General features: G+C 43.0%; 1 protein-coding gene across 1 annotated transcript in view; it reads left to right on the forward strand.

The window, feature by feature from the left end:
* Positions 1–7,771: 7,771 nt before the first annotated feature.
* Positions 7,772–25,263, forward strand: part of WNT5B (Wnt family member 5B) — a 125,374-nt gene continuing 107,882 nt past the window's right edge. Inside the window, exon 1 of the mRNA XM_053406540.1 lies at positions 7,772–8,057. The gene's annotated coding sequence lies outside the window, so the exon portion shown is untranslated. The remainder of the gene's footprint in view (positions 8,058–25,263) is intronic.

Genomic DNA, 25,263 nt, shown 5'->3' on the forward strand with positions numbered 1-25,263 from the left:
CATTTCAGGTTCATTTCTTCTTATTTTTAAATTCATTCTACTTTGATTATTGTGCATTTCACATCTTTGCATTCAAGGAAATTGCGTAAGGGCTTTGTTTTGGGTTTTTTTCTGATTCAGTAAACCAGAAAATTATTATGTCCTGATCTAAATAATTTGTCCATTCATTTAAATTGTAAAAAACAGTAAGTAGCAGATTTTAAGAAAAGAAAACTAGCAAAACTGGCTTTTCACCATACAAGACAGTTTTTTTGCTTTCCTTGCTTAGAGCTGCATTCTTTCTCATGGCAAGTCCTATAATGCACCACTGCTGAATACCCATCAGGTTCATCTGCTAGCCTGGAAATTCCAGTGCCAGCCCATTTCTACTTGCAACAAGACACATTTGGGGGCTTCTTTAGAACTGGGACTCCAACAAAATTGCTCTGCATCTGATTCTCCAGCACTCCCTGCAGTTTTAGCATCCAGGGCAATTGATCAATGTGAGCAGCAGTGCAGACTTTAAATCTCTGCTGTAGTTTGTATTAGGAGATAATGACCTTAGCCTTAGAAGTTCATGTATGCTTATGCCAAGGATGAAGAACCTGAGGCCCTCCAGGTCACGCTGAACTTCAGCCCCAGATAGCATTGCCAGTCATCAGAGATGCTGGGATTTGTAATTCAACAGCATCTGGGGGGCCACAGGCTCCCCGTCTCAGCTTTATAGGATTTTAATACCAATTTTTGTCAATAAAGCATGGGAAATGGCCTTAGGGGCTCAAAGAATCCTGCTGGAAACAGATCTATTGCCTTAATTCAATATCTTTTAGATTTATTCTGCAGATAGAGATCTCTGGGCTCATATCAGACCAGGGCTTGCTATGTTATCTCATAATTAATACCTCAGTTAGCTGGACAAAACTGTAAGTTAAATATAATGTTACATCTGAATGTGTCATTCAGAAAGCATGGGGGTTGCAGTTTTCAGTGGTATGCCCTTTCTGAACTCCTGAGCTGCTGAGGTTCAAGAGTCACAAATTCAGGAAGTGGTCAAAGCGTAACTTCATAAATGCCAAGGATTCTCTCCCTAGAACAGATGCCTGAGTCACTACTTAGAGGGTCTGTAACAATAACATTGCTTATGCTAAACAGCAAAGGTGCCAAATCTCTTTCATGTATTATCAGGTTACCATTTATGTGCCGGGCAGTAAAAAGAGCGCAAGATGTCCTGGGTTGAAACATCTGTGCCTAAAAAGGGGGGAAAGGAAACAGGCATGAGAATAACAGTGATTGAGTCTCTGGTATACACTCTAGTTGAATTTCTAATATTATGTTCTCCCCCTGCCTGCCTCTCTGTGTCAGACCCTCAGGAGTCCTCAGGCCACACCCCTTCACAATACCTTTTTGTCTTGCTGGAATGTGCCTTTGAACTGTGGTGATGTCTTTTTTGCATAGAGGATGGAAAAATTGTGAGGTGGTGGGGGAGAGAACCTCTGGCTTTTGTATTTCTGGAGCTTACTGTACAAAGGTAAGAGTCACATCCATCACTCTGCCCACATTTGCCTCAGGTCAGACCCACAGCCAACATGCAGCCCTTTGACGGTTGCTCATGAGGAAAAACAAAAGGTTCCCTACCATCACCAATGTTTTCTGTTATATCATCGAATCCAGGCATAGGCAAACTCGCTCTCCAGATGTTTTGGGACTACAACTCCCATCATCCCTAGCTAACAGGACCCAAAACATCTGGAGGGCTGAGTTTGCCTATGCCTGATCTAGTCTGCTCTCACCATGGGGGAAAATGGGAGAGCAGGTTAAGAAAAGTCTGCTGGATCAGGCCAATGGACCATCTAGTTCAGCATCCTGTTCTCACTGTGGCTACCCCTGATGCCTTTGGAAAACTTGCAAGCAGGACCCCAAGCTGTAGTTCCCAGAAACCACTATTTAGAAGCATTACTGTCTCCTACTGTAGAGGCAGAGCATAGCCCCCATCATCTGTTAAGGGGTTTCTGCACCACCTTTCAACATCCAGTTTCAGCACAGTTTACAAAAAAAATACAGTAACCAAAAAAAGCATGCAATTGAAATCTCAAAGGGCAATGAAAAGCAGCACTAAAAATCACAATATCAAAACAATTCAAAAGCCTCCCTGGAAGAATAAGAAGGTGTTTGCCTAGCATTGAAAAGATGAGCATTCCAAGTGCCTGACGAGAAATCCAGTGTCAGGTATCATCAGATGAATATCAGTGTACAGGCAGGCTGGTGCAGGAGCAGGCATTTCTTCAGGAACCAGCAGCCCCAATTCATGTAGGCCTTTATAGAAAAGCCACCAGCACCTTGAACTGGAAACTGATCAGAGGCCAGTGCCTCTTAGAGCAGTCATTGTGGCGTGGGGGGCATTTAAAGAGGCAATACAATTTATCCCCATCCTCCTTAACCACGGATGACACAACAGTGCTGTGTTGGTTTCTTTTAATTCACAGGAGTCCTTATCTAGTATTTCTATGCTAAGAGGCACTGCAGCATTATCTCCAATGACATCATGATGGATAGCAACCTGCATATCTCACAGTTATTCATTAAGCTTGGAAATATAACCCAATGACTTAAAAGTACATTCTAGCAAAGCAATAGCAAGTTTCTTTGAGACAAGCCATTATCGCTGACATTGCAACTGCTTTCAGGCACAATTCTTGTACTATGGAGGACGGAGAGAAACCACACCTTTTTATGTTTCTGTCACATCACCCATTTATTTGTGCTTGCTTCATTTGGCAATAATATCTGTGGGCCTTAGCCTATGAGTTTGGCGTTGGAAAAAAGCAAGTGTTATAAAATGATGTGTGTGGGTTTTGGTTTTTTTTAATGGTATAATAAACACACATCTAGGTGGCATATACTGGAAAAGCAGCAAGGAACTGCCAGTCTTTGCTGCCATCTCATAGTAAATGAATGGTACCATGATAGGGGTTGCTTGCTTACCCTGCTCTAGTTGCCAGGAGCATGTTAATAGCAATGGATGCTGAATTTAGAGCTCCACTTTTATGCCATGAATTCATTATTGTGTCCAAGAGCCTGGGGAAGCAAAGTAGCAATGATTTGTGAAATCCGTGTCCATGTGTAGGTTAGTTTCTGCAGACACCATTCAGCTCCGAGTGTACATGCCAGTTACACATTTTGGGGAGCCTTCAGACAACATACTATCAGTGAACTCCTCTTCCCTGTTCCCCCACTAGCCCATAACAATATATTTTGCTCACTGGCTATACTGGTCACTCTGTAAATGGCACCATATATATAGTTAAGCAGTATTAAAACATAATAAATATGTAAACTGTAGAAACAGAGCACTTAAAGGGCACAAAAGAATCAGCAACGTTTAATTCAAGACCAGATCAGCCTATAGTCACGATATAACAATATATGAGAGCTAGTGTGGTGTCAGGAAGTGAGAGCTGGACCATAAAGAAGGTTGATCGCTGAAGAATTGATGCTTTTGAATTCTGGTGCTGAAGGAGACTCTTGAGAGTCCCATGGACTGCAAGAAGATCAAACGTATCCATTCTTAAGGAAATCAGCCCTGAGTGCTCACTGGAAGGACAGATCGTGAAGCTGAGGCTCCAATACTTTGGGCACCTCATGAGAAGAGTAGACTCCCTGGAAAAGACCCTAATGTTGGGAAAGATGGAGGGCACAAGGAGAAGGGGACGACAGAGGGCGAGATGGTTGGACAGTGTTCTCGAAGCTACAAACATGAGTCTGACCAAACTGCGGGAGGCAGTGGAAGACAGGAGTGCCTGGCGTGCTCTGGTCCATGGGGTCACGAAGAGTCGGACACGACTAAACAACAACAGTGTGGTGTCATGGTCCGAATGCTGCACCAAGACTAGAGAGACTCGCTTTGGAAAGGTGATGCGAGAGCTCTAGGACCTTGGCAGAGCCTCACTCCTCCTTCCTAAAGCCCCTGCTTCCCTTAACCTGGCTTTAGGAAGGTACCATGATTTTAGCCTCACACACGGCACAATATTGCCAAGGTCCGCCACTGCCCGGTTTCTTCACATTTGTACAACTTAATGTGTGGCTCAGTTTCATTGGGGGGGAAACATTGCGACTGATATGAAAAGTTATCTTGTGTTTCAGTCTTCATGCAAGCAAGTTAACTCTTGATGTTGTGGTCATCCAGTGGCAAACATGCATGTGTAAATTGAGCCAAAGTTGCCTAATCTTCATAAAAAAAGAAAAGAGAAAAAAAAATGATGCTTTGGAGTGCTTCCCAAAAACATGCAGTTTACATAAGCACCTCAGAAAAGCCACACTGAATCAAACAGAGGTCCATCATACAGGCCATATTCCTGTTGTAATAGTGGACAACCAGATGCCTATGAGAAGCCCACAAACAGGACTTGAGTGCAATAGCACTCTCTCAACTTGTGATTCCCAACAACTAGTATTCAGACACACACTGCCTCCAACAGTGTAGGTAATACACAGACATCATGGTTAGTAGCCACTGACCGCCTCATTCTCTATGAATTTGTATAAACTCATTTTAAAGCAGTCCAAGTTGATGGCCACTATCTCTTGTGGGAGCAAATTCCAGATTTTAACTCTGCACTTGTAAATGTAACATGTAAATGATAAGTATGCTTGAATGGACGTTTGCAAACATCTGTTTGTTGCGTTTACACTTTACATTTGTAGCTGTAGATTTAAAATCTCCTAAGGGTATACTTAACAGTGTAGTGTGTGACCATGTTTTTCCCCTTTACCAAGATTATCTTCATGTTGGAAAAACATTACATCTGTAGTAGCTCTTGGTTACCAATGGAATGTGTACAGTAAATGTTAATGCCAGCTAGTTTGGTCTATGTCTGAACTAGTAGCTGATGCTTCAAAGATAAGGTTGCTTAATGCTTTCAGTCATAACTTCACAAAACTGGTGGACTTCACTTCAACTCTTTAGGCTGCAATTTTCCCTTCTTATGTGCTTGCTAACATTCTGGATTTTTTTAGCAAGCCCTGGAGGCTATTTCTACAACCCAAGTCTAACAGTGTTTGTGTATCAGCTGTAGCCATCCTTGTGGAGATGAGATGACCTAAGCTTAGATTAATGCTGGAAGACCAGGCCTGTGGCCTAAATCCTTGTGTGCAGGTTGAAGGAAAGGACATAACAGAATGTGGGAGGGGGTATATGTAAAAATGAAACAGAACAAAACTACGAATAAAGATGTTTCATGTTAAACTTAGCAATTTTTAAATATGTTCTTCGGTGTAAGTCTCTTGGAGACCTGTTAGGTGACAAGTTACTAATAATTTTAAATGAATGAATGAATGAATGAACGAACGAATAAATAAATAAATAAATAAATGATAGATGTTATGTTAAGTAGGAAAGGTGGGGTTGAAGGGGTCATGCAACAACAGTTTGGCAATATTAGTTGAGGTAAAGAGAGGGGATTAATTGGGTGGAAATGGGTTTCAGGGGATTACTAGCTCTATTTAAATTCATTCCAAAATTCAGTATACAGCGAAATTGTTTTTACTGTTCCTCTAATAAACACTCTAATCTGGTGTTAGCCCTGGATAACGGTCAGAGAACTCCATGGTTAAATGGTCTGAGCACGTGATATAGCAAGGTAAACTGAACATCCACATCACATGTTTAAAACACATGGCTTCCCCCAAAGAATCCTAGGAACTGTAGGGTGCTAGGAACTGTATCCCTGTGAGGGTTGGCCTACAGTTCCCAGGATTCCTTGGGGGAAGCCATGACTGTTAAAGTGGTTTAAGTGTGCCCTAAATGCATGGCATGGATGTGACTAATCTTTGCCAACCAAGTGACGGTTTGGACTGCAACTCCCATCAGTCACAGCAGTCTAAAACATCTGAAGGGCACCAATTTGGCACAGGCTGCAGTAAGACTGGTGAGTGATCTCAACTCAATAGTTGCCAAGTTTGTTCTCTTCAGGCTGCAGAGTGGGGAGGGCTAGACTGCCCCTTTCTCTTTTCTGCCTGGAGGGAGGCTAAAACTTCCTTTCTAATGCCAGAGACCTTCTTCAAATGGAACTACTCTTGCCTTTATAACGAACCAGTGTGAAGACTGAGTGACTCCCTCAAAGGGACACCTGTTGACTCAGGTTTTCCCCTTACGTGTGCAGAAAAGGACAAAGGAAAGGTTGTTCAGACAAGCTTACATTTTTAACACTGAATGAACCTTATCACCAGCCCCTATTCCCTTTGCGGCTTGTTTACAGCCAGCTTATTTCGGGACTGGCTGTGTAGTCTGCCATTGAAGTGTAATAATTATTCTTAAAGCTAAAAATTGCACCAAGCAAGTCTTGAATGTCTGCCCACTTTGGGAATTAGGGACACTCTCTGCATGCTGATACACTTATTGCCGTTCAGTGGTGTGTTTTGGCTATGACTTTATTTGCCTTATTGTAACTGTGGAGATAATCAAGACAGACTGTTTACACAGCAACCCAGCGTTCACCAGAAGACTGCTGGATTGAGTCTCAGAAGGATCTCGCTGCTAGCAGAATTGCCAAAGTGGTATTTTCTCTGTGTTCAAAACTCAAGAGAAAGGGAAACCTTTGTGCTGTGGTTCTATTTTTTAATAATAATAATAATAATAATAATAATAATAATAATAATAATAGAAACGTCTGTTTTGGCAACTGCTGTGTTCCCAACCCTAGTGGGCCTTGGAGCATAAGCAAGATATTGTGGGGAACGGCCTTAGCTCAATGGTAAAGCATCTGCTTTGCAGGCACATTGTCCCAGATTCAGTCCTCAACATTTCCAGATAGGACTATGCATATCTCCTGTCTGAAGCATTGGGAAGCTGCTGCCAGTCAGTGTAGACTTTGTATAAAGAGCTTCCTAGGCACCTCTTCCGTGCAACAAGGTGAGCGGGACTGGGGGAGACTGCAGACAAGTTGGGAGTCAGACCCCTGAACTGCCAACTGAGGCCCAAAGATGTGCAGAAATTTGAAACCATCTTGGCAGCAGATAATTTGGGGAGATGGGGTTCAAAAGCTATTGCTGTGTTCTTAAGTGACTAATCAAAGACAAAAAAGGATGTTCACCTAGTTTATATGAGGCTCATTCAGAGGAAGGATATAGCAAGTCCTTTGCATCATGGTACCTTCAGATCTTTGTGTGTGTTAGTATATTGTCCCACACAGTTGCTTTGTACTAAAATGCCATACCTCAACAGCAGGAAACTCCCATGCAGAAATACCTTCAGCATCTGCTTCTCTGAGCTCATTTGAATATTGGCAGAATTAGCTTTCACTCTTGGGAAGTTATTAAGGGGAAACAGCTTGGATGGGCATTAATTTTCAGTATGTATAGCAGGCTAAGACCCAACTTTCATAGTCAAGATATAGGGGTGAACCTCCCCCTCTTCTTCTTTTCTCCTCCCACCCCACCTTTCTTTCTGTGCATGGCAGCCATTTTGTGCTGGCACCCATGACACATATCTATATATTAGCATGTTGAAAACAACAATACGCACACCAAAAAAGTCTCTCTCTGGCTCTGTTAGGAATTGAAAACGAAACCTAGAGGGGCTACCAAGCACTGAGTGCTATTTAATATCTAAATAGCTCTTCCAGCTTTCTGTTATTTGTTACTGCAAGCAGACTACACAGTTCATTCCCATTTGTATCAAGGTAAGGCCGAGAGTTAGGCCTCATGTGTGCCATACCATACATTTAAAGACTGGCCACTTTAAACAAACAAGGCTTCGCCCAATGCATCATGGGAGCTGTAGTTCATTAAGGGTTTATTTCCCTCACAGAGCTCTGTTCTCAGAGTTCCCTGAGAACAGGGACTGACTGTCAAATCGCCCTGGAAAACATAGCTCTGTGAGGGGAATATTGGGGCCTCCTAACAGCTCCCAGCACCCTTAAGAAACTTTGGTTCCCAGGATTCTTTGGGGGAAGCCATGACAGTTAATGTGGTATAATAGAGGTCAAGCTTCCCAAAGGAGACACCATGAGCTGAAGGTTTAGGCAAGGCCTCAGACTATCACCTCTGTTGGTGCTTAAGGAAGTGAAGAGCAGAGCACAAAGGTATGTCGTTTTTCATTTCTTTCGTTGTGTTAATGGTATATTCTGTGGTGCGGTGGGGGCGTGCTAGGAGAAATTCTCTGGGCCCAATTTATCGCTTCTGTGGTGGGCATGAGGTGCCAAGGAGGTTTTGCTCAGTGGGTGGGGAGGTGCGTTAGCAAGGCCTACATTCCTGCTCTTGAATATGTTCCGTTTTTATACACCCCAAGTACACTTGTAAAAGCACTTGGTTTGTGTGTTTATTTCTTTCTAAATCCCAGTTGCTGGAGCACTGTTACCAACACAGGGCAGTTGTCCTTTTTTCTTTTGAATTAGAGGGATTTGCGGCTTTAGCTTGCATAGTAGTACACAGGGCCATTTAATTGTTTATATTGACAATAGGTGTTCGTTGTGTGGAGCCAGTTAGCTGATTGTGTAAAGCCAGAGAGCTGTCTTTAGACACAGTGACCAGACCTGCACCCTCTCCCACAATATTAGAACTTGGGGGGGGGGGTCATCCCAGTTACACTGATAGACAAAGTAAAGCACATGAAGGTTATTACTGTAAGAGGGGGCGGCAAGCAAGGTGGTTAGAAAAAAATAACATAAGAGCCTGTTGGATCAGGCCATTGCCCCACCTAGTCCAGCACCCGGTTCACCCAGTGATGAGCCAGATGCCTGGGGAAAACCAGAAAGCAGGACCCCAGCACAAGAGCATGCTCTTTTTCTGTGGCTTCCATCAATTGATGTCTCTGACCATGGAGGAAGAACATAACGGAAAATGGCTCTATATTAGCTACAATGATTATATGAAGCTCCCATGTTTAGAGGCAGTATACTATTGAATTCCAGTTGCTAGGGGAATTCCAGTTGCTGGGTAGGTTATTGCCTTCTTGCCCCGCTTCTGAGCTTCTGGGTCTGGATGCTTGACTAGATGAGTTCTTAGTCTGATGCAAGAGGGCTACTGTTATAGCCTGAGGAATGCTCAGGTGCAGTCAGGGCTTCCCATACAAATTTGTTTGGCCACTGTGGGTACAAAGTGCTGGATTGGATGGGGTTTGGGTCTGATCCACCAGTTCTCTTAGGTGCTTAGAGTGGGAGGCTGCTTTCCCCCACCATTCCTGAAAGACACTGCAGCCGTTGTTGTTGTTTTACCCCATCTTTATTGCAGGGAGTTCAAACCGGTGATGACTCAAGGGACTGGATACCACATGTTGGGATTCACAAGTGGGAAGAGTGGTGTTGCACTTGCGTCTTGCTTGTAGGCTTCCCAGAGGCATCTAGTTGACCCCTATGAGAGCAGGATGCTGGACTGACTAGATGGGTTATCGGTCTCACTTGTGTAAAAATGATGACAGATAAACATTCTAGGCAGAGCTCTCAGATCGTTTGACATCACCTTGCATCGGAAGCAGAAAATGTAATGGGTTTGGTATTGAATAGTGGGAAACTGAACTGATGTATTACCAATGATATTGGAAGGCTTGCATCTGCTTTGCATGCAAAAGGTCCCCAGTTCTCCTGGTAAGACTGGGAATGTCTCCAGTCAGAAAACTTGGAGAGTGGCTGCTGGTCAACATAAATAATGTTGAGCTACATAGACCCAAGAGTCTGACTTGAACTTTATTTCTGTTACCGAGTGCTGTTTCCCTCCTCAAATGCTGAGCAGGCCTGTATCTCTATCTGTGTCAGGGTTGGAGTCAGGTGTAGGTCAGCAACAAAACAATAAATCACCCGAGGGCAGTGACGTTAACTCTTTATTCAAGGAAGCAAACTGCAGCCCGTGCCTACTGGTCTCAGTAGCCCTTTCCAGGCGGTCTTGCCCCAATGAAGTAGTTGTGAGGACTGAAGGTCCTCACTTTCTCTGTGCCCACTAGGACTTCTCCCCTCCAGGGTCTTTCCTACATGGTCTCTGGCTGTGTCTGTGAACAAGCACCTTCTACTCTGCCCATTTCATTTCTCTGTGGATTCTAGGAGACCAGGGTGGAGAGGAGCTGGTCACCGCAGGAGGGGGAGACTCCCAGGCTTCTTCATCAGCTTGCCTCTCCTGGCCCCACTCCTCCCTAGTCCCTGCGTTGTCCTCTGAGTCTAAACTATCACAGCCTCTTCCTGTTCACTAAACCATGTCACCTCTTCTGCTGCGGATGCCTCATCCTCCCAGTCTGCTTCTTCTCCCTCTATCCACTCATTGTTGTCCCACCACCAATGCCTGGGCTCTGAGCCTTCTTCCCCTCGGGTTCCCTGGCTGGTGCCTCCCACCACTCCTCTGCATCCAGCCAGTCCATGACACTGTACAACATTGCAAAATGGAGCAGAACAAGAGGAAAACTCATTTTGGGTACCTCAAGGTGACTAAAGTGAACTGAGGTTGGAGACTGCTTTGTCATCTATTTATTTGTATTGGATGCAGTAGAGCAATGGAGAGAAATCAATGACACCACTTCCCACCTCTTTTCCTTTTTAAGTTTTCGTTGTTGTCAAGACACCTTGTTCACTGTATTTCGGTTTGACACTGCTTACTTTTCCGAGCATGTTTAGGCGTGACATTAGTGTACAGTATTTGAGAATTATGTCACGGCAGAATGTGTTACAGTCTGCAGCTGTGCAGTTAAGCGTCTGGCTGAATTGTTTGGGTATGTATTTAAATTAGCGTGCACTTTCCAAAGAAATATCCCCACTGAAGCCAGCCAACCAGATCTAATTTCAGTGTTTGTCAGCTTTGGCTGCTCATAGTACTTCTGACAGTGCTTATATAAATACTGTGCTTTTCATAGGGAAAGGTCGGTGGATACGTTTCAATAGAATGGTGTGAGACAAAACGGATCCAAACATGACTATCGCAGGCCAATTGTCCTCAGCAAACCCAGCTCAGGGAGAACAAATGGCTGGTGGTTTAATTCTTTGTTGACAAACCATGTACTTGCAATAGCTCCAAAGGTGCACATAATGCACACACAGGCTTCTGGTGACTATTTTCTGGTGACCCTGCCCTAGCTTGTGCTCTGAACTGGACTGTTGGGGCAACAGCATAACCACGCCTCCACCCAAATTTAAGTACTCACGTCTGATGGGTCATGTACAAGCAACACGTGACTTCTCCTACACAGAAGTTGTCACTGTGCCTGCCACTTTAAACCCCTCCTAGTCTTGGGGGACAGCAGGGGAAGCATCTTGCCCATCCTCCAGCCCCAGCTCCTGCTCCTACTCCCCCAAACTCTTCCTCATAATTCAGCCTTGGCACAAAACCCCATAAATCACTTCCTCCTTCCGCTGCACCAGCCTCTGGCTCCGCTGCCTCCACCACACGATTCTCAGAGCCCTGCCCGTCCCTGACACCAACACCTGACCATTTCAAAGGAGAGTTGCGCCTTGATCCTCACGCTCTTGGGTGTTTGCTGAAAGGCTTTTACCTCCTGAGACAGAGACTCAAGGACACCTCCTGGAGCCTGAGGACACCTCCATAGGCTAACCTGGGGGCAGCAGCTGGTACTGGCAATCTGCTTGCTGTTTAACTTTTCTACAGTGTCCCAGAGTAATGGGTGCTCCAGGGCATGACTGGACAATCAACTCAGTGATACCTTGGGCCAAGTAGGTACTGGGTTGAAGGTCCCAGTTACTGATGCCACCTCTGCCTATCAGGGAGTAAAGATTATACTGTCAACAAGAAGCCACAGTCAATCTGTATTCCCAGGGTTCACTGCCATCTACATCTCTTAGTCTATGGCAGGCATGGCCAAACTTGGCCTTCCAGCTGTTTTGGAACTACAATTCCCATCACCCCTGACCTCTGGTCCTGTTAGCTAGGGATGATGGGAGTTGTAGTCCCAAAACAGCTGGAGGGCCAAGTTTGGCCATGCCTGGTCTATGGGAATCAAGTGCAGTGAAACACATTTACTGTATATCCGACTCGGGGCTGAGTTTCACCATCTTGAGGTCCTGGAGCAATCTGCCAATGCATGTAAGCATTTTTATTTTATTTTTAAGATGAGAATATTGATGCTGATTGCCACAGAGCTGCTTCTATGCCTGGTGAAGTGGGTTTTGTTCTTACAAAGACCTAAAAAACCCAAAGCAGTGCTAGTTTGTAAATGAAGAAGCACAAGTGAGCACATTAGGAGAAAATGTGGAGAGACAGGGCTGTGTTTGCATGTCTGCTGGAGATGGGATGCCTTTCCCACTTAATGCGGGAAGGTGTAAGCAGCACCAGTTGTTTTTGTTTACCTTTGGAGGCTTTCAGGTAAGCTTGAGATTTGCAACAAAGACAACTAAAAGCCTGAATTTGCATTTAATCCTAAAGCCAACATTCTACCTGATTCAGACCATGAACTGGGAGAGTGTGTTTGTCTTTTCTTTTCTTTTGGCTTTGATTTCTTACAAGTTTGTTGTCATTTATAAGGATTTACAGGAGACCACAATGTTTGATAAGACAATTGGCAATAAACATGTGACAGTGACACACCTGTCTGGGAAATGGGACAAGATTCTGAAGCAGAGAAAGGGGGAGAGAGTTTTTTTAGCATTTTCATTTGCTTCATGTATCCATCACAGCGTCCAAAGCATCTTTTGAATTTTTAATTATAGAAGTCTAAATGAATCACCACCATGAGTACAATTTTGTTATGCCATTTTAAAAAATGCAAGCGATTGTCTCAGTTTTACACAGCTGAGTTTGGCCTTTGAGACAATGCACTGCTATCTCCCATGGGTGTGAACACACACCACTTAAACTTTCCAACGAAAGGAACATAGCCATTTCTGGATAGTGTATGTGCAGTGCCAGGTTATGCATATTTTCTAAGATGTAAATTCCACTATACTCAATTGGACTTACTACCTAGTAAGTGTGTTTAGGATTGCAACTGATGTAAACAAAATCTGCTCCTTTTCCCTTATGGGGTATCCAAGAGCCCATATAGAGTCCTTAAGTGGGTTCCCTATCGGTAGGAGAAAATAACAGAGGCCAACCAAAGAATATTGAGAAGCAAAACAGCTAGTAAGCCTGATCTTTATTAAACTGTTGCAGCAGGGTCCTCACTCACCACATGCAGGAGGGAGGAGGAATCCAGAAAAATGGTGTGCAAGCCCTTATAAAGACTTTTGAAATTGTCCACCCTGTAGCCCAAGACCACCCCCCGAAACATCATACTTTCATCACAGAAGGAGGCGGTCTGCAACAGAAATCCTGTCTGTCAGGATTCGTGGCAATAGCCAGTGATAGCTTACTTGGGCAGCCTGGCCATTCTTTTGTGATGGTAAATACTATAATTCCTGAATCCAGGTCACAGGCTCACCCTTAAAGTAATGTTGTCCACCTTTCCAGCGATACAGCCAATGTGCTGAAAGACATTAATTCAGCTTTGAATGCTCAATAATCTGATTTGTACATGAAACATGTAATAATAATAATAATAATAATAATTTATTATTTATACCCCGCCCATCTGGCTGGGTTTCCCTAGCCACTCTGGGCGGCTTCCAAATGAATATTAAAAACAATACAGCGTCAGACATTAAAAACTTCCCTAAACAGGGCCACCTTCAGTTGTCTTTTAAAAGTAAAATACAGTCATACCTCAGGTTACAGCCGCTTCAGGTTGCGTTTTTTCGGGTTGCGAACGCTGCGGGTTGCGTGATCCCACACGGATCACATTCGCAACCCAAGCGTCCACTGTAGTTGTTTATTGCCTTGACATCTGCTGGGGGGCGTTCCACAGGGCAGGCGCCACTACCGAGAAGGCCTTCTGCCTGGTTCCCTGTAACCTCACTTCTCACACCGAGGGAACCGCCAGAAGGCCCTCGAAGCTGGACCTCAGTGTCTGGGTTGGATGATGGGGGTGGAGACGCTCCTTCAGGTATACAGGACCGAGGCCGTTTAAAGCTTTAAAGGTCAGCACCAAGACTTTGAATTGTGCTTGGAAACGTACTGGGAGCCAATGAAGATCTTTCAGGACCAGTGTTATATGGTCTCGGCGGCCACTCCCAGTCACCAATCTAGCTGCTGCATTCTGGATTAATTGCAGTTTCCGAGTCACCTTCAAAGGTAGCCCCACATAGAATGAAGTTTAGACATTGTGCAGCCTAACTCCAGGTACAAAAGAGAACCATGTATCCTAGCCTAAGCTCCTTGGGAAAATTATCAAAATTGTGCCTAGCATTCAAATGTTGATGAAGAATCCACCTTGGAAACACATGCTGAGTTTCACAATCATATCTTGAGAGGCAGTTGAAAGTATGCTCAAATGGGCAAAGTAATGCCAAAGCAACGTTTTATGGTGCACCATCTTGATTCAGAATGGTGTCTGACATACAAATGTCAATGAAGACCACTGTCCCACCTCTTGAAACCTCATGCCAAGTTTGGTCACAATATCTCAAGAGGCAGCCAAATCCATAGAGAAGAGTTGGATAGGCAGACAGACAAATAATTTACCAAAATGCAGTAGATAAAAAGAGCCTGCTGGATCAGGCCAGTGGCCCATCTAGTCCAGCATTCTGTTCTCACAGGGACCAACTAGATGCATGTAGGAAGCCAAAAAGCAAGACCTAACCACAACAGCATTCTACCCACTTGTGATTCCAAAAAACTGGTATTCAGGTACATACTACCTCCAACTGTGGAGGTAGAACACAAGTGAACACATGATGTTCTTCCCTCCTTCCACTAATTTATCTTCACAACACCTTTGTTTTTGGAAATGCTGTGTCTAGTTGGAATAAGTCTAGTTTTTCTCCTGGGACACTAGTGCAATGCAGAGACAGCTCTTGCAGTGAACCCTCTGCCCTAAGGATGGGAAACCTGTATCCCTCCAGATGTTGTTGGACTGCACATTCCACCATTGTGGACCAGACCATTGGCTGTGCTGGCTGGGGCAGATGGGAGCTGGAGTGCAGCAACATCTGGAGGGCCACAGGTTCCCCTTCCTTGCTCTTCACCACAAGGTTAAAGTGTGTGTGGTGCAGGGTCTGAATTGGTTGAAATGCCACATCTCCAAATAAGTGAATGTGCCCTTACTAGTAAGCTAACCCCTCTGTTACTCAACAGCTGCCTTCCTCCATGCCTCTTCATGACTGTGAGCCAGCCATCTGCCCTGCTTTAGCTTATTCTGAACAATTTTTTGCAAACTCAGGGTTTTCCTGTAAACTGTGTGCAGCTATTAATTTGTTTGCACGTCTATACATTACAGGCATGTTTCTTAGAAACCAGCATGTCTGTGGGATATAATTACTGTGCTTTGCATTTGGTTCGAGTTCTAAATGTGGGAACATTTATTTTCTTCTGAGTAGAGGATGTATAATGACATGCATTGTTTTTATGGGCATGTGCGTTACTTTGCTAAGTTACTCATGAGGAGGTAAGCTAAGAGTTGTACTGACTCTCCCAAGCAAGTGCTAATAAAAGCAGTTGCTCATACACCACTCCAAACTGTAGGTACTGTAGCTCCTTAAATGTCGGCTATTCTAGAAATAATGAAAATATATTTTTTGGAGGTGGATGTGACATGTTCACTCTTTTAGTATCTAAAATAGCCCATTTCAGTTGATTTGTTCTCTTCCTGTACACAATGGGCCGACTGTATTCTGTCTCCCACCTCTTCCTCCTCACCGTCCATCACTGTTGCCCCTGCATGTAGTAGCAACCTGACTATCCATGCTAGCAACTAAGTAATTTAATCCAAAAAGTTGGACAAGTCTTAACATGCAAAAAACTTCACTCTTTTCTAGCCTGTAACTACCCATGGATTGACTGAGGTGGGATTTGTAGCTGCACCCAGGAACATAATATCTATGATTATATAATGCCATCTGCATTGTTTAATGTTGATACATAATCTATAAGCATACATCTGGCACCACTGTAGGATGAGAAGGTGTGGTTTATAGATCACACACAGACCTTCAAATTAGGGTTCAGCATTGGAACTCCTGTCCCAAATGAGTTATTCAGTGACCTCCCCAGTGGTTCTGTTTCTATCTCCTTCCCTTACTCTACAGATCTAGACCAGCAACCAAGTCTCCTTAATTCACCCACTCAATTCCTTTCCTTTATTGCAACATGCATTTGTACCAGCAATAGCAAGAACAAGCTGTTGCTAAATACTAAATGTTCTGTTCAGGTTCAGACTCTAATAGAGTGTCCTACCTATGAACACAGGATAATCCCTACTGGATCAGATCAAAGGCCCCTCTAGTTCAGCATTGGCAGAACATGAAGACAACAGCCATTTCCTGTTGCGGTTCCCCACAAGCTGGTACTCGGGACATACTGCCTCTGATCTGGAGGTAGTATACAACCATAATATACTGTTTATAAAGCTCAATGTAACATAGATGGCACTACATGAATAAAGAAATAACCATGGATAGTTGCTACTGACAGCCTTATCCTCCATGATATCTTCCTTCTTCTTTATATACATAAAAATGTAAAGCTGCCATCTCACAACCCCCAGTGTGGTGTAGTGGTTAAGAGCAGTAGTCTTGCAATCTGGGGAACCGGGTTCGCGTCTCCGCTCCTCCACATGCAGCAGCTGGGTGACCTTGGGCCAGTCACACTTCTCTGAAGTCTCTCAGCCCCACTCACCTCACAGAGTGTTTGTTGTGGGGGAGGAAGGGAAAGGAGAATGTTAGCCGCTTTGAGACTCCTGAAGGGGAGTGATAAAGCGGGATATCAAATCCAAACTCTTCTTCTTCATTGGAGGATTTGTAATGACTTACTTCAATCCTGAATTTGCATGAACTCAGGGTTGGGAAGGGGAGCAGATGAGAAGGCAGATTTTAAAATGGTAGTTTTATACAATAGCATGCCCCACCTTACTCCTCTTTTTCTAAACTAAAGAGGATGACCTTTTTCAGACTGAGTCCCAAATTATGGGGGCCCTTGAAGGCATCTCAGAAACATTTTTGCATCACAGAATCACAACAGGGGATCCATGGGGTTTGTCAGTTTGTTTGTTTTTTAAACTCATCCTGTTCTTCTCATTAAACATGCCAACTCTTGAATTTGGTGATACCTTGCTTGATTTATGGTATTCGTTCTAGCTAAGCTTCTGTTATTGTGGTTTTGAGTAATCCCCAATGTTCTGGAAAGAGCTGACCCTCTTGACTTTCCCGCATTCTTAACTCCAGATCATTTACAAACAAGTTGGAGAGCACTGGTCTCAAAACAGATCCTTGGGGGACCTCACTGTTTATAACCCTCCATTATGAGAACTGTCCATTTGTTCCTACTCTCTACTTCCTGTTCTTTAACCAGTTATTGATCCATAAGAGGACCTCTTCTGTTATCCTATGATTGTTTGCTCAGGTGTCTTTGGAGAAAGACTTTGTCAAAAGCTTTTTTGAAAGCCCAAGTAAACAGTGCTTACTGAATCCCCGCTATCCACATGCTCATCCAAAGCCTAGTGAGACAGGAACGACCTTTTCAGAAGCCTTGTTGAGACTTCTTCAGCAAAACTTGTTCTTCCATATTCTTGATCATTTTTTAAATAAGGCTTTCCAACAATTTATCTAGAACAAACATTAAACTAAGCAGCCTATAATTTCCTGGATATCTATCTATCTATATCTATCTATCATCTATCTATCATCTATCTATCATCTATCTATCTATCTATCTATCTATCTATCTATCTATCTATCTATCTATATCTATCCATCTATCTATCCATCTATGTGAGAACATGAGAACAGGTCTGTATTATGTATTTATGTGAAATAAGAAGCTGCATAATTGCAAGTGCGGCAAAGAAGAACAGCAGTATGTTTGCTCACTTCCCAGTTCTCTTGGCAGAGACCAATCTTAGGGACCAGTTACATATTTTTGTTAGCAGATCAGCAATTCCACATTTAAAAACACTCAGATGGATAGCATCTGGAAGCAGTGATTTGTTCATAAGAATTTTATCTCTTGTCACAACTATTTGTATCAGTTCTTCAGACTCCCTTTCTTTAGAAGTCAACTCAAGCACAGTATTTCGCCTACATTTTTTGCAGTGAAGACTAACAAAATTATTCATTTGGTTGCTCTGCAGTCTTCTTTTCTTACTTTAGCACACTTTTAATTCCCTTACCGTCCAGTGGTCAACCATCTTCCTATCCTTCTGAAGCCTTTAAATATATCTTTTTGTTATTCTTAATTATTTTAGCAATACACTCCTGTAATAATACCAATAGCAATGCCTATAGCAATGACAATGACAATACATTAATAATTCGGTATTATTATTTGCATCCCATTTGCATTTTTTGTCAGCTTGTATTACTTTTATCAAAGTCTATGTTCCTTTTTGTTCTCCTCATTGTAACCAAACTTCCATATTCTGAAAGAAGCCTTCTTGTCTCTAATCTATTAGCTTCCTTGACTCTGCTCATTAACCATGCTGGCATTCTCTTGGACTTAGTGGTACATTTTCTGATCTGGGGGTATCCAAACCAGCTGAGCTTTTATTATTGTGATTTTGAATAACATTAAGTGGTTCTGGAGACAGCTAACCTTCTTGAATTTCCCTTTCAACTTCCTTTATACTGATCTGTCATAGGATTTTGTTTTTGTTTTTTTAAAGAAATACTATATTTTGAAGTAAAAAATTTTGGGCCAACTCTACTAAAATCATACGCACTGTTGTTTTCCACATTATAAGAACATAAAGGTAAAGGTACCCCTGCCCGTACGGGCCAGTCTTGACAGACTCTAGGGTTGTGCGCTCATCTCACTCTAGAGGCCGGGAGCCAGCGCTGTCCGCAGACACTTCCGGGTCACGTGGCCAGCGTGACAAGCTGCATCTGGTGAGCCAGCGCAGCACATGGAACGCCGTTTACCTTTCCGCTGGTAAGCGGTCCCTATTTATCTACTTGCACCCGGGGGTGCTTTCGAACTGCTAGGTTGGCAGGCGCTGGGACCGAGCGATGGGAGCGCACCCCGCCGCGGGGATTCGAACCGCCGACCATGCGATCGGCAAGTCCTAGGTGCTGAGGTTTTACCCACAGCGTAGATTTATCTAATTCCTAGTCTATGCGTGAGTATGTGTGAGTTGCCCATTATTCCAACACTCTTTTTGAGGCTTCTCTGATTTCATCTCAAGAACACCCTGAGCATTTGGGGGAATAGAGCGACAGCAGATCCCCATTAATCAAATTGAAAATTTTTTAAAATGTTGATGTTAATAGAACTGAACTTTCATTTCAGAAGGAAAGCACCCTAGATAACTGCTGTAGCATAGTGGTTAAAGACTAGGCTGTGAATCAGGAAGTCCTCGGTTCAAATCTTGCCTCTGCTAGGAAATAATTAGCTGGCCTTAAGGCAAGCCATTTTTTACATCAATCCCCTCACCCCAGTAGAAGCTGGTCAGTTTGGGAGAAAAAGGCACTGCCCCACCAACCTCAGTCTGCTCTCAGCTAGTCATCATGTGGCTGCCTTCTTACACCCTGCCCATGGAGTGGCACTGCCTGTCAGCTTCCTGCTCCTCCATATTCCTTGTAGAACTCATCAGGGGCATTGGGGCAAACCTGGAATTAATTGACTTTGCCTGTTATTTGACTCTGGCACCATCTACTGTTGGCCTCCCTGCCTTCTGCCCTGCCAGTCCCAAAGAGCACCAGCCACCAGCGCCACTGCTTCCTCCCTGTTTGCAGTATGAGGGATAATACTGAATTGCCTTACAGCGTTGTTTATAAGGATTTCAATGAGATAATGCATGTTAATTACTTTGAACCCTCGCAAGTGCTGTACAGATGTTAAGTATTATTATTATTATTATAGGTTCTATTCAACTAAGTTCTTCTCAGGGTGGACCCACTGAAATAAGTGAACCTAAGTTAGCAATAAAATTAAAAATTTCCTTCCGGTAGCACCTTAGAGACCAACTAAGTTTGTTATTGGTATGAGTTTTTGTGTGCATGCACACTTCTTCAGATACACTGAAGAAGTATCTGAAGAAGTGTGCATGCACACGAAAGCTCATACCAATAACAAACTTACCGTAGTTGGTCTCTAAGGTGCTACTGGAAGGATTTTTAAAATTTTGTTTCAACTACAGCAGACCAACACAGCTACCTGTAACTAAGTTAGCAATGCCCATTAACTTCAGTGGGTTTTCTTTGAGTAAGCCTAGTGTTAGATGCAACCCTGTTTATTACACATTTGGGGAGAAAATCATTGCAACAACACCCAGTATATTAAGAAACAAAAGCATGGTGTTAGTGGTTAGTGCTGGACCAAGGACCTGCCCTGCCCAGCCATGAAACTCATTTGCGTGGCCTTGGGCTAGTCAGTCTCTCAGCCTAACCTACCTCAAAGGGTTGTTGTGCGGATAAAATGGGGAGGAATATGGCCATATACACCATCTTGAGCATATTGGAGAAAAGATGAGATATAAATGCAATGAATACGTAGTAGAGTATCTTTATATATCTATATATATAAAAACATAGAACATGGATTCAAGTATGATTAGGATCTACTTTTGCAGTTGATGAGCTAAATGTACACTGTGTGTGCAGTCTTGTGTGCTTAAACAGATAGACCTTGTCTTTTTAATTTTTTTTAATGTGATTCTTCTTCCTGCATCCAGCTTGTCTTTTGGGGACACAGAATTGCAGTGGAAAGGGGTGGGACAGCACAAGGATTACCTTTGTTTGGAGGGGGAGCTGGGAGCCCAGTTTATAAGCACAAGAGCACACACAGTCTGGCCAACAGACCCTCAAGCTCAGGAAAAGTCAAAGGTCAGTTTGGAAAGTGATTTATCGCCAGCCATTCACTCATGGTTTCTGAGAACTGAGTAAAAGGAATAGGGCAGAGAGGGAGAAGGATATGAATCAGAGGAAGAAATGAGGACACAGATCACTTCTGTGTGCTGTTTAACTTTACAGGACTTACCCCCACAACACACACACTTAATGACAGCAATAAAAACTGGGACCAGCCTATGGCACCCACTAAGACTGTATTATGGCATGCCAGCCATCTTAAGTTGGTTAAAGAATCTGATAAAAGCCTAGATCAAGGGGTCTTAGCCATTTGTGTGCCCAGCCCCCTTGGCCAAACAAAAGCAGAAACAATACTCCCTTTCTATACACAAAGCCTCACAAGAGCCTATCAAGCTGCCTTCTGTCAAGTCAGACTTTTGGTCTAGGTAGCCAAGCTCTGCCTACTCTGTATAGCAGTGGTTCTTCAAAGCCTTGGGTGGAGGTCTCTCCCCTGCAACAGTTCAACCTAGTGCCTTCCACATGCAGGGTATCTTCCGTTACTGAACTATCCGTCTCATCTACTGAAGGTGGGTGGCAATGCATTAACCACCAAGGCCGCATTTAGATAGGTTGCATACAGCGGGGACCTTCTGAATGTTGTTGGACTCAGCCCCACTCAAGATGTTAAATGGTCAAGGATGATGGGAATTGTAGTCCAGCAACAATTTGGAAGGCTGCAACTTCGCCATCTCTGGGTTACACTCTCTTTTGCCCCATATCTTCTTAGCCCTAGCCACCATGCATTGGTATTGGTATTGTAAGCCTGCAATTTATGCGCATTTAACATTCAGCTTTATGTGCTCGGCAATTTATTACTTTTTTTAAAGAAGTGAGCAGAAAGGGGGGGCATCTGGGGAGAAAGACTTTGGCAATCCCACCTGCCATTACACCCAATGTGTTTTGACTAGAAGTGATTTTCGCTTTAGGCACAATCCCCGGAGTGTAACCCCTGCGTAAGCTGCGGGCTTACTGCAATGTGTGTGTGTGTCCCCTGTACTGCTTCCAAAAATGCCTAGGCTTTGGCAGGTCTTCAGGGGAATGGAATTCCTCGGTTGGTGGCTACCTGCCAAAGAAGGCTCTCTGCTCATCCTTGTGGTCTTGATTTGGTAAGCTGAAGAGGGCATCCCCAGTCACTCTTAAAGGTCACAGTGGAGTGTCAGAAAGATAAGGGCAGCCTCTTGGGTATGCTGGACCCAGGCCATTTAGGGCTTTGAATGTCATCCCTAACATCTTGGATTGGGTCCAGAAAGGGATAGGGAGCCTTTGGTCTCTCATTCTGTTTTACGTACAGTGTTTAACTTATCCCTACAGTCCCAAGCATTGGTAACTTCAGAGCACTCTCGTCACTTATCAGTCTTTGCCCAACCATGAGATATATAGTACATCTGCCTATACAGCATACACTTAAAGCGCCCCCGCAAACGTTGAGAACTTTAGTTTACCCTCCACAAAGCTGCAATTCCCAGCACCCTTAACAATCTACACCTCCCAGGATTCTTGGGGGGCTGGATGTACTTTACATGTGCTTTAAAAGTATGGTGTGCAAACGGCCTCATCAGGAAAAACAGGTTATATGATGTGATGTGTACTTTGAGCAGTGTGAAAGAGTGTTTTAGATACTTATGCACAATTAACTCATGGAATTCATTGTCACAAGAGGTGACAGCCACTAGCTTAGACGGATTTAAAAAGGCAGTAGACAAATTCCCCATTAATGACTACTTATCATAGAATTGTAGTGTGGGAAGGGACCACAAGGATCATCTAGTTCAACCCCCTGCAATGCAGCAATCTTTCACTGAGTCTCATGCTCTACCACCTTGCTACCTCCAGGAGGCAGCTTGCTTCCAAATTATCAATTGTTGGGGGGACAACAAAGGGTAGATGCTGTTGCCCTTATGCTTTACCTGTGGACTTCCTGATTGGCCACTGTGGGAAACAGGACTAGGGAGGGCTTTGGGCTGATCCAGCTGGGCTCTTCTTATGTTTAGCATTTTTTTTCACTTCCATTTTGCTGCAAAAATATACCAAACTGACAGCGTGGGAAGCTGCCATTCAGCCTTTCTTGTGTACAGCTTGGTTATAGAAGCACTCCTGGTGGGAGCCTTAAAATAACCTCAGAAATCCAGCAGTGTAAGGACTTCTGTCTTGGATTTTGGGCCAAGTGTTGTGTGTTGTCAAGATAAATTCTGCCACTGCGTGGATAAAACCATATCTCCACACTTTTATACCTTGCTTTTTATACTACAGTTACTGCATCACTTGTTGAATTTCCTTCATTAGCTCATTCTTTTCATTTCAGTTGTCAAGGGACCAAAATATTTCCTTTCTGTTTTGCTGAGGAACGGGGGAATGCCACATATTAACTGGCAGACTCTACAGACTTTCTAGTAAGCAGAGGATGTGTGGCTTCACAGTTATAACAGAGATGGGGAACCTGGTGCCCTCTAGATGCTGCTGGACTGTAACTGCCATCATCCTTGATCAATGGCCATGCAATGTCTTGGGGGGTATAAATTTGCTTTTCTCTGTGTTAGAGTGCTTGGCTTTGACTTGTGAAGAAGGGTGAGTTTGAAGCTCTGTTCAGTCATGATGCTGACTAGCTGATTTGGGTCAAGTTACCCCATTCATCCAAAACTACCTGACACGGTGATTTACTTAAACATTGAGCCCTTGGAGAAAAGACAAGGTAAAACTAACAAATACACACACAGGCCTGGTATAACACTAACCCATAGTTTGTTTAACAAACCATAAGTTAACAGCAAGTTGTCCCACAGACAATTTTTCCAAAGCTTTTTTGCTTTGCAACTGCTTTTGCCTACTGCCTTTGACGTTTGTTTGTTTGTTTTTTTAAAATATTTTTATTAAACAGTTTTTATAATCACACAAACAATACATAATACATAACAACAACAAATACATAAACAAACAATAACAAACATAAAAACAAAAAAAGAAAAAGGAAAACAAGTACCATTTCATATCCTAATTTCTTAAACCTTTCTTCCTCGACTTCCTCATGCCTCCCTTTTCTGTATTCCAAATTCTGATCAATTACTCAGCAAATCTTCCCTTATTTTACTTTAAATTTAAGCTAATCTTCCTTATTCTCCTTGTCTTAACCATTGCTAATAGTAACCATTTACTTTCCAATCCAACATCATTCTAACTTTCATTAAATTTTGTAATATTTCTTTAAATAGTCCTTAAACTTTTTCCATTCTTCTTCCGCTGCTTCTCTTCCCTGGTTTCGGATTCTGCTCGTCATTTCTGCCAAGCCCATGTAGTCAATCACCTTCATCTGCCATTCTTCCAGTGTGGGTAAATCTTGTGTCTTCCAGTACTTTGCAATGAGTATTCTAGCTGCTGTTGTAGCATACATAAAGAAAGTTATATCCGTCTTTAACACCCCTTGGCCGACAATGCCCAAGAGAAAGGCCTCTGGTTTCTTAGTGAAGGTATATTTAAATACCTTTTTAAGTTCATTATAGATCATTTCCCAGAATGCCTTAATCTTCAGGCACGTCCACCAAAGGTGAAAAAATGTACCTTCCTTTTCTTTACATTTCCAACATTTATTATCAGGCAAATGGTAAATCTTTGCAAGCTTGACTGGGGTTATGTACCACCTATAAATCATTTTCATAATATTTTCTCTTAAGGCATTACATGCCGTGAATTTCATCCCGGTGGTCCACAACTTTTCCCAGTCAGCAAACAAAATATTATGACCAATGTCCTGAGCCCATTTAATCATAGTTGATTTAACCGTTTCATCTTGTGTATTCCATTTCAGCAGCAAATTGTACATTTTTGACAGATTCTTAGTACTGGATTCTAACAATTCAGTCTCCAATTTTGATTTTTCCACCTGGAAGCCAATTTTACTGTCCAATTTAAACACTTCATTTATTTGGTGATAGTGCAACCAGTCTCTCCTGCCTTTGACGTTTGTTGGGTGTCTGAGATGAGGTGGTCAGACAAACCATGGTTAAGGAAGGGTTCAAGATTCATATATGATGAAATGCCATAGTTAAAACAAAGAAAGATTCATAAATCAATAAATCAATAAATCATGTCTTCGGGTCATGGGTTGTTGGCAGTAAACTAACCACAATGAAGCTGCTAAGCAGGGTTTACACATAACACTGAGCCACAGTTTAATAAACCATAGTTTATTAAATCATTATTTAGTGAAGTAGGGTAGAGACATATTTAATAGGTAAAATAGAGGTGTATGGTAACATTCCTTCTTCCTTTCCTATAGTCCTTAATGAAATACTGGAGAATTCCTGTCTCAGTTATGTCAGTTATCAAAATTGCTTGCTATCAAAATTCATTGTATGTTCCCTGCTTAGTATCATGGTAATGTATCTCTAAATCTAGAGAGCTCCACTTTACACAAATGTTTGCTTATCCAAATGTTTGGAATATTCTCAAGGGCCATTTGGATAAACGATTCTGTATTTGTAATTGCTTGATT

This window comes from Podarcis raffonei, chromosome 10 (genome assembly GCF_027172205.1).
Source record: "Podarcis raffonei isolate rPodRaf1 chromosome 10, rPodRaf1.pri, whole genome shotgun sequence".
Classification (NCBI taxonomy): domain Eukaryota; kingdom Metazoa; phylum Chordata; class Lepidosauria; order Squamata; family Lacertidae; genus Podarcis; species Podarcis raffonei.